The following is a 10,499-nucleotide window of genomic DNA, read 5'->3' as shown; positions in this document are numbered from 1 at the left end:
CATTACTGAATGATGTGAGCATTTCGCTGCTGTGCATTTCTTCCTACCCTTTTTCGTTACTCCCCAGTACACATTAACTCTCCTGTGTTTGTGTTGAGTGTTGTGTGTTCGAGTTTCTATTCTCCCTTTTCCGTGTTATTTTGTGGGGTTTTGTCTTTGTGTTTTCTGGTCCGCCCTGAGAGGGGGAGTAAGGGGGGCTTTACACATTGCGACATCGCTACTGATATAACATCGGGGTCACGTCGTGACGCACATCCGGCGCCGGTAGCGACATCGCAACGTGTAAATCCTAGGTGCGACAATGAACGAGCACAGAAGCGTACAATATCGCTGATCTGTGTAACGTCGTTCATTTCCATAATGTCAGCTCGACCGCAGGTACGATGTTGTTTGTCATTCCTGCAGCTCCACACATCACTGTGTGTAAACCCGCAAGAGCGACAAATATCTCCTTACCTGCGTCCTGACGACAATGCGTAAGGAAGGAGGTGGGCGGAATGTTATGTCCCGCTCATCTCCGCCCCTCAGCTTCTATTGGCTGGCCGTTTAGTGACGTCGTGGTGACGTCGCTATGACGCCAATCACACCTCCCCCTTGAAGGAGGGATTGTTTGTCAGTCACAGCGACGTCGTAGCACAGGTATGTGCGTGTGAAGCTGCCGTAGCAATAATGTTCGCTACGGCAGCATTCACCAGATATCGCACATACAACTGGAGCAGGTGCTATTGCGCTGGACATCGCTAGCCAATGCTGATAGCATTGAATCCTGATAGCAAGTGGTGTGCACACTTTAGGGATTTAGAAGTCTGTAGTCACATACAGTGACTGAAGACTTTCATCATAAGACTGGACAACCATGTTTCAAAATAAAATTATCACTATGAGTTCAACAATGCAAATACAAATTAAAAGTGTAAATGTAAGTTATAATTCAAAGTAGACTCTAAATATAGAATTATTCTGCATAAAAGGCTGAGTAATTATGTAAATATGTTCCTTTTATTTGTGCACAGATTGTGAGTTCATATATTTTTTTAGCCCAGAGCTTTTCTGATGTTGCTTATTCTTACGGTATGCGTACACACCATAGCTATGCTCCTATAGTAAATGCTTTGGTCGTCTCTGGATTAAGGAAATACTGTTATTATTTGCTGTATTAAATTACTGTATATTGATTGGTGCATTCCTGGAATGCAAATAAAAAGAACCAGCTCCTTCTACATGTTGAACCAGAAAAGGAAATGCATTGATTTCAGTTTACAAGTTACAGGCTTAAAAATGAAGCTCTGGGTGAGAATCAACTATAAGCATCTAGCTCCCTGGGCGCCGCATCACCCTTTGGGCGCTTGCATACTTTCCGTGGTATCATGCCCCTGTGGGCATGACACCATGGATTTTCATGAGTGACGTTACCGTCAGCTCCTTCAGATCCCGCGCGTGTGCGCTTACCATTCCTCCAGCCTTCTTATCCGGCTGTTTACTTCTAGACTTCAGACCAGCTCTGCGCATGCTCAGAAGACTCCTGCAGTTCCGACCATGCGCAGAGCGCATCTGAAGCCGAGAAGCAAGCACTAGGATAAGAAGGCTGCGGGAATGGTAAGCACGCACGCGCCCGGACAGGGGCGTGATACCACGGAAAGTAAGCAAACGCCCACAGGGCGATGCGACACCCAGGGGGCTAATGCCTATTGTATTTACATAGGGAACATGTAAGTGTGGTGCCCCTGAGGCTTCAGTCGCCACAGAGTACTGCACCTCATTTAAGGTGTAGTGCTTAACCCGGATCCAGAGGAGGTCGGTACCGGTTACACCACTTACACACTCAAATACACAACCAGGTTGCCCTCCCCATTGGGGACTGGGCTAAGGTAAGGTCTTAACATTGCCTTCAAACATGGGGGGCACTACCCACTAGTAACAGGGACCCGGGGGAGCCTTTAAGCCATGGGGAGCCAACACACAAGGCGCTAGGAGGAAGGGGCCCACCGAGTACTGCTTTCTGGAGGATTTTTATTCCTCTTTTTGGTGTTTTTTTTATGTATATACACAGGGCCGGATTATAGGCGGGGCAGGCAGGGCTTCAGCCCCGGGGCCCCCACCAAAAGAGCTTCCAAGGGGGCCCCCACCACCAGGGTCATACTTGCCACCCGTCAGCAATTTTTTTTTTTCTTCACACCCTCTCCCCCTCCGTAATGACAGTCTAATAAATCAGCTGTGTTTCCTGGGGGGGGGGGAACCTACCTACGCAAAAACAAACTGCGGGCGCAGGACGCTGATTGACCCCGGAAGTACTAGCACCTGACTTCCGGGGTCAGAGGTGTGCCTGCTCCCTGCTCTGCTGCGGACGTCACAGCAGGACGCCGCAGCCGTGGAGGAGAAGACCGACACCGCAGCCAGGAGAAGAGACTCACCGGAGCAGGATGGTGGCCGCGGCACCGGAACAGCAGGAGGAGGATGGTGGCCTACACCGGAGCAGCAGGAGGATGGCATCAGAGCAGGTAAGGGCAGAGCTGAAGAAAGATGTGTGGTGTGATGCAGAGCTGTGTGTGTGTGTGTGTGTGTGTGTGTGTGAAGCAGAGCTGTGTGTGTGTGTGAAGCAGAGCTGTGTGTGTGTGTGTGTGTGTGTGTGTAGCAGAGCTGTGTGTGTGTGTGTGTGTGTGTGTGTGTGTATATATGAATCAGAGCAGTCTGTGCGGCACCCCAGAACTATATGGGTTCCCCAGAGCGCTAAGCCACCCATCCCAGTAATGTGTACGCCACCAGGGCTGTTTGCCACTCCAGTAACATCTATGCCCCCCCCCCCAGTAAAGTCTATGCCCCCTGCCCTTCCTGTAATGTATATATTGTAGGCCCCAGCCCCTCCTGTGATGTATATACAGCAGTGCTGTGTCAGTGTGCACGGTGTGCAGTCATGTCTGTTAGTGATGGCCATCATGCAACACAGCCACATGTCCTGGGGGAGCTGGATGGAAACAAGTGGGGGAGGTGAGTGATGCTGCATGTGACGTCTCCATATTAATACTTCTAATGCATCTGTGTCTGCATGTGAGTCAGTGTATATGACTGTGTATATATTTGTCTGTTTAAATGTATTTTTGTGAATTTGTCTTCAAATATGTATATGTACGTATGCCTGTATGTGTATGTGCGTGTCTGCATGTGGATGGGGCCCACTGAGACTCAATCGGGGGCCACAAAAACCTGGAGCCGGCCCTGGCTGCCTTAACATTGGGATGAATAAAAAAATCTGTGAGTAACTCTACTTTCTGTGTATAAGTGACGGCTGTGAGTGATTCTGGACTGTATCTGTATTGTTCTGTGTGTATAAGTGACGGCTGTGAGTTATCCTGGACTGTATCTGTATTGTAGTACTGTAAATCTGAATGTGGCAGAACAGGATAAGATATGTCGCGGGCGGAGGAGGGGACGCTGCGCTCTCCCACTGCTCGGGTCCGGCCGCTGCTGCTGCGGCTGCTGCTGCTCGGTGGTGGCTCGAGCGGTGGGCCGGATCCCGGGGACTCGAGCGGCGCTCCTCGCCCGTGAGTGAAAAGGGTGGGGATTTGGTTATTGTCCGTGACGCCACCCACGGTTGTGGTGATATTGGTGACACCACCGCTGTTCTGGACAGGGATCCCGGGAGCGATGACAGGGAGCAGCCTGGATGTTAGTTCTCCCCTCCGTGGGTAGGGGGTTGGTTGTCCCGGGGCCCGGTGATGGGGTAGAGATGGATGGCAGGCGGGTTACGGGGCCTGGCGAGGTGCAGGGTCGCGGGGGCAGCGCTGTGCCGCACGGCACGGTGGTACTCACTCAGCCAATGATGAGGACACAGTTCTCGGTAAAACACACGGCTGGATAGACGGGTCCCACAGACGGCTGCGGTGTTTCTCCTCCCGGCAGGTTGATGGTGACTGCCTTTCCCTACACCTATGTAGTGTAACGGTTCCAATGGGTTCCCACCGGTAACCCGCTCCCCAGCTTGGATGGGTGCTGAAGGAGCCCCTTTTGCCCGCAGGCTCTGGCCCTGGGAACTTTAGCCTTGGAGGTGACTGTGTTTCCCTCTCTCAGTTGGACTGTTGCCTTCTGTCGGGACTTGGCTGCTGGGAAACCCAGGAGGTTCCCTTCGCTAACGGATTTGGCAAATTCACGGCGACTCCTAGCCTTGCCGGGGTCCGTAAGCCCCTGCCGGATGGTGCTGGCTTCTCTTTGCGTACCGGTTCGGTACCGCCGGGCCACCGCCCGTCCACGGTACTTACGGTTAGCTCCAATAGGCCACTCCTGCAGACGGTCACCGTCTGCCAACCTTGCTGATCTGTCCGGGCCACACACCCGGACCAACTTCAGTCTGCTCTACTACCACTTTCCTTCCTTCCACTTTTAACTCCCAAACTGAACTCACTGCCTTTCCCGCCTCCAGGACGGTGAACTCCTCGGTGGGCGGGGCCAACCGCCTGGCCCACCCCCTGGTGTGGACATCAGCCCCTGGAGGAAGGCAACAAGGGTTTCTGTCTGACTTCGGTGTGCCTGACCGGGAGTGTGGGGTGTGTAGGTGTTGTTATCTGTGGCCCCTGGCTTGTCCAAGGCGCCACAGATACATGTTCATTGGATTTATATCTAAATGCTACAGTTCGTGCTCTACTGTTATGGCTAAAAATGTTAACGTTTATGGGGCCCTCACCAGATTTTCTTCCCAGGGGCCCCCACCAACCTTAATCTGGCCCTGTATATACATATATGATATATCAGTGTAGGAACCCACAAAAATGAGGATCCGTGACTTGTATTGTGGGCTTTTTGTACTATGGCCATATTACCTACCAATACCTCATATATTTATTTATTCTTTTGCACAGAATATTTTATACAGGATGCAGCCAGGCCTCTTTGTGGTAGGCCTTGCATATTATACTCACTGTCCCTGCATGGAGCACATATTTAGTACTGGCGCAGCCCGCTTAGATCTACTGTGATGGGCGTAACTAATAGGCTGCATACCAGATACTGTGTACCTGCATGTGTGAACAGTGACCTATGCAAGCCACAAGTGTGCAATTTTACCATCTTCCTTGCACCTGTGATATCTCCATTTAATGGAGGTCTTGCTGCATCCTGGCAGTGCATTAGTCTTTTTGGCCTTGGGCAGTTTACATGTTCTGCCATTAGTCTGTGAGTTTCCACCGAGTACTACACCGGACTGACCTCCGAAGGAATTCGTGTTCGACGGGGCTCATCACCAGTACTACCTGGGCGAGTGGCACAAAGAGTGAGTAAAGACTCCTGGAACCACAGCTACTGACTCGGACTCTTATTACCGGCGCTGGCGCCCCGCGCCTTGGCGTCAAAGTCCATCGCCATCACTACTCCCCTCATCATCCTCCCCGGGGCCTGCTCCACCTGTGGGGAGTGACACCATCTCTGCTGCTATTACCATCCACCCCAGAGGACAGCGACAGAAGCGGCGGCTAATCCCTGGCCGCGTACCGCAGGTGGCATCACAACATTTATCTTACTACTACCACCATCATCCTCACTCTTTATTGGTGTACACCTCGGGCCACGAAGCCGAGCAGGCCAACGGGACATCCCAGACCACCACACCGGCCCGGTCCCAATTAACCAGGCTACGAGATCTCCGCGCCTGACATCCCCCTTACCCCCTGGGTGCTACATAAACAACAAAAGGGTTTTTTTTTTACATTCATAATACACATTATTACAACACAGGGAAGTTTAGGAAGGGCTTTCTAGGCCACACATGCTCCTGCTTGTAGGTCAGAACGCATATGGGACGTGACAGGTTACCTTTAAAGCACCACTGAGGGGCATTTTTTTTAATTCACCACTGGAATGGTATCATTAATTTATGTTCTCTGTTTGTAGTAAAATACCTACTGGCCACTGTCTTCCACTGTTCTCAGTGCCACTCCAATTCTCTTCTGCACCAATTAACTGCAGTGTTGACTAGCTGGATCACTCCATTGTTTACTGGGCAGATTGGAAGTCACTTCTCGAAATGCATCTTTGAGACTCAGAAAGAGGCTCTCATAGACTTACATTAAGAAATATACTAAGGATAAGGTTAGTTCATAGGAAATGAATTTATGCATTTTGGTCATTGGCAATATTTCAGTTGTTAATTTATTACAATCAGAAAATATATATAGGATACTGGACATACATTACATATAATTTGGCCCATGGAAGTGAGAAAAATAAACGTAGCAAAGTCGTTTCATCGGTCCAGGAGGAATCAAATTATTAAAAAATGGTTCTCACCTCCATGGAGCGATTAATAAGGGGTGGTCCAGTGTTGGACAACCCTTCAAGAGGTGGGATATACAAAGCAGAAAGTGAACAATAATTTCATGAGGTTAGTGTGTTGGAAGCAAGGATTCTAAGTGACTGTGGGCTAATCTATAATGGCTGGATGACTGGGACAGAGAATCTCCAAGAGTAGTCCAACTAGTTATCTGTCAATAGAGTCATCATTGCCCAAGGCTCATGCCTGTGGGAATAAATGCTGGCCCATCTGATCTAATGTTGCAGAATAGGTCTTGTTAAATTATTGAATAGCCAAAGCCGATAGCTAAAGGGATCTTCAGTTATTTAAAATTTAAGGCCTATCCTTAGAATAGACTATCTGTGACGCCCTGGCAAGACCAGGTTGTCACAGAGACTGTACAAATCTACCAAGTGCAGGACTCCATCCTCGTTGGCATACCAACACAATACCACACACAGGTAACACCAGCCACAAAAGCCTAGTCACCCCCCCCCCGGGACAATAGGGAAACACCAGTGGGCGGGACTAGGTGGATGGGAAACGCCCACCTATGGGTCCTGAGGTGTCAGGGGAGGGAACACAGCAGATTAGTCTGGAGAGAGGAAGTGAGAGGAGCGTGGAGTGAAGTAGTAGTCAGGGGTTGGAGCCCCTGGACTACCGGACTACCTGAGCTGATTAGGTGGCAGACGGCAGAGCAGAGCCACAGGCGACAGAGATCCGGTCACGGGAAACCTTAAGAGGACCGGGGCAGGGTTGTAGCCCGCCGGTGCCGACAGCGGGAATCCGGTCCGGAGGCCGTGCACAGTCGGGGTACCTGGACTCCAGGGCAAGGATCGCTTCAAGCACCTTACTGATTAGCCAGCAGGGAACAAGGTTCCAGATTTTGTCCCACGAGTAGCCCAGAGATCGAAATGGAAGCCCAACGAGGGGGATAGGGTGTCCGCTAGAGCCCACAGAGATCCTACGGGTCAGTTTTCACGGGCAACGGCTCCCACAGTATATAACACAGGGAGCAGACTTCTCCCATTTTATGTGGATTAAGTCATCACACAAGAAACTACAAGTGCAGGAGGAAGGGCCCTTGCCCTGTCAGCCCCGGTGCAGGACCAAGCACACCCCTCCAGAGGCTCCCAGCATCTGTCCTTGGTTTATAATACGGACTTTGTGTGATTTATTACCACAGTGAGTACACCGGTACCATCCGGTCCATTCCTAAAGACTGCACCCTGCAACCCCTTACTATCCTCTGGGCCCCAGGACTACACCTCCGCTACCCATGGAGGGGATTCCACCTTGCTGCCCCGCTCCATTAGCCCCGGGCACCCCCATACCAAGGCAGCAGCGGTGACACCAACCATCACCGCAACCCACGGGTGGCATCACTGACAAACTCTTCCCCTGTAAATACCCCCTTTTTTTATTGTTGTGGGCGATGGGCCGTTGCATGAGCCCCGGATCTGGGTGCCACTCGAGCCCCAGCCACGATCCCGGATCCAAGCGCCTCGGGCAACCGACGCTGACGTGGTCAGTTACCCCTTGCCCGCGACAACTTCTGGTATCAGTATCATAACACTTCTTCCCTACTTTCAGCACCAAAGAGCTGTTTGAAGAATCCATAGCACTCCTGGGAGCAATGCGCCCCCTTTATTATTTATTTAGAATAATGCAAAGTAGATAATAAAAAATCTAGTACACTCACCTGCAAACAGCTGATTGTCAGGGGGCACTAAAGGGGGCTTTACAAGCTACAATATCGTTAATGTTTTATCGTCGGGGTCACGTTGTTAGTGACGCACATCCGGCGTCATTAACGATATCGCAGCGTGTGACACTTACCAGCGACCTTAAGCGACCTCAAAAAGGGTGAAAATCGTTCAACATGGAGAGGTCGTCCCAAAACCAAAAATCGGTAATGGTTGATTATCGATGTTGTTCGTCGCTCCTGCGGCAGCACACATCGCTGTGTGTGACACCGCAGGAGCGAGGAACGTCTCCTTACCTGCCGCCAGGCACAATGCGGAAGGAAGGAGGTGGGCGGGATGTTACGTCCCGCTCATCTCCGCCCCTCCGCTTTGATTGGCCGGCCGCTTAGTGACGTCACGGTGAAGTCGCTGTGATGCCGAACGTCCCAACCCCCTTGAGGGAGGGATTGTTCGGCAGTCACAGCGACGACGCTGACCAGGTAAGTGCGTGTGACGCTGCTGTAGCGATAATGTTCGCTGCGGCAGCGATCACACGAAATCGCATGCACGACGGGGGCGGGTGCTTTTGCGTACGATATCGCTAGCAATATCGTAACGTGTAAAGCCCGCTTAAGAGCTGAACTTACACCTCTCTGATATTGATGACCAATCCTAAGGAGCTGGCAAATGTGATTGCCCAGGCTGACTACAGTCAAGTGCAAACAGAGCCTACGATGGGTACTGGAGGAGCTGTCCTGCCTAGAAAACCCCTTCTTAAATGCAATAGTGCCCCATAGAGAATAAAACAAACACTTAATCGCACATACAGGTAACTCTTACTGTGTACTCAGTGGTGATTTTAAACATTCCCGCATCACCTTCATGACTGAGAGACAGCGGCTTCAGGGAGGAATTCAAGTTTTCTCCTGGTAACAGCCCTTTCACTGCGGTGGTCAGACAGCTTTGTAATGCTATTAGCCTGCAGATTAACGCTATATCTTTAGGTGAATTAAATTTTGGGAAATGACAGGTTTCCTTTAATTTTTCTTTCCACGTGCACCAAGCATTTCCTATGTACCTAGAATTTCTCAAGATTAATGGATGTTCTAAAGGTGAACGGTGTTGCATGGTCATAAATGTAGGTTTACTCTCTATTTTCCTGCAGTAGTCAATAAATCAATTTTCTGTTCTTTGAACTTTAACCATGCCAATGAAAACTACCTTGTAAGCAAATCTTATCAGGACAGATAAAGTATTCTCTTTGGTTTATGATTAATACTGAAAGTCATTCCCATTCTCAGTATTGCTGAACCTTCATAAACCATCAGCTGTTACTAGCAATTATAACCTTCTATTACCAAATATGAAAATGGGACTGATTTTTTAGTTTTTAGACTTTTTCAGCAGAATGTCCAATACAGGAACATTACATTACAGAATTGTTGTGTTCAAAAATGTATATGCATCAAATCTAATAAATTAAAGTGAACATCACCGTTTAAAGGGGTTGTCCACTACTAGCACAACCCCTTCTGATTCCTTGTTTCCCCCTAGTAAAATTAAAAAGCCTATAATCACCTCCCCTACTAGCGCCATTCCAGGGGTGCCATGGCTCGAGCTCCCGGAGCTCACGTGATGTTGTGACGTCATGTGAGCTTTCTGTCCAATCACAGGCGGCTTCCCTCTCCCCACCTTCAGACCAAAAGAGCTAATCAACAGGAAGTGAGTTCTGTAGCTGCCACTCACTTCCTGTTGATTGTTCCAGTGTCCGAAGGCGGGGAGAGGGAACCCGGTGCTGATTGGATGCGAGGCTCACGTGACTCACAATATCACATGAGCCCCGAAAACCCAAGCCGATGGATCGGCGCCGGTACAGGAGGAGAGTATAGGCTTTTTATTTTAACAGGGGGAAACATGTGGAATCAGTTGTCCCAGTAGTGGATAACCCCTCTAAGCTCAGACAAGGATTAATTCATGGCAGTCAGTTTTTAGAAGAGGATTCTGGTCAGTGCAACTCTAAAATAACGTTTGGAAGTCTTTTTGACTGGAGGACACATGATCAGTTTCCCCATACAGGGAACATCCAGTATTTTCTTCAAAGTGTCTTGTAAAAGCAGAATACAATATAACCTGTTCATTATTACACTGAGTCATCGGTAGACACAAGTAATTATTTCTGTCATTATAATATAGTAGCTTAACAGTCAGATCAGATGGGTTCCATGGTGTAATGGTTAGCACTCTGGACTTTGAATCCAGCAATCTGAGTTCAAATCTCGGTGGAACCTTTGTTTTCTTATCTATAATATTATTATATTAATAATCGGTAGTTGATTATTTGATTACAGTGAAAGTGTGCACATAACATGCAGATGTATCTTTATTGTATAGACTTATGTTTACCATATAGTGAATGCATTACAGGTATTACACAAAGTCTGATCATTTCTATATTTCATGATATCAGGATTGTTGTAACCAACATTAAAGGAGTTGTCTGATGAAATTAAGCTGTCTCTTGAGATGAGTGAATATAT

At 49.1% G+C, this 10,499-nt stretch overlaps 1 non-coding gene across 1 annotated transcript; it reads left to right on the top strand.

Moving 5' to 3' along the window:
* The first annotated feature begins 10,178 nt into the window (after positions 1-10,178).
* On the top strand, positions 10,179-10,250 carry TRNAQ-UUG (transfer RNA glutamine (anticodon UUG)). Its single transcript has one exon. It is a non-coding gene; the product is annotated as a tRNA-Gln (tRNA).
* The last annotated feature ends 249 nt before the right edge of the window (positions 10,251-10,499 follow it).

This window comes from Anomaloglossus baeobatrachus, chromosome 1 (assembly GCF_048569485.1).
Source record: "Anomaloglossus baeobatrachus isolate aAnoBae1 chromosome 1, aAnoBae1.hap1, whole genome shotgun sequence".
NCBI lineage: Eukaryota > Metazoa > Chordata > Amphibia > Anura > Aromobatidae > Anomaloglossus > Anomaloglossus baeobatrachus.
This window is presented reverse-complemented; position numbering and strand designations above follow the sequence as displayed.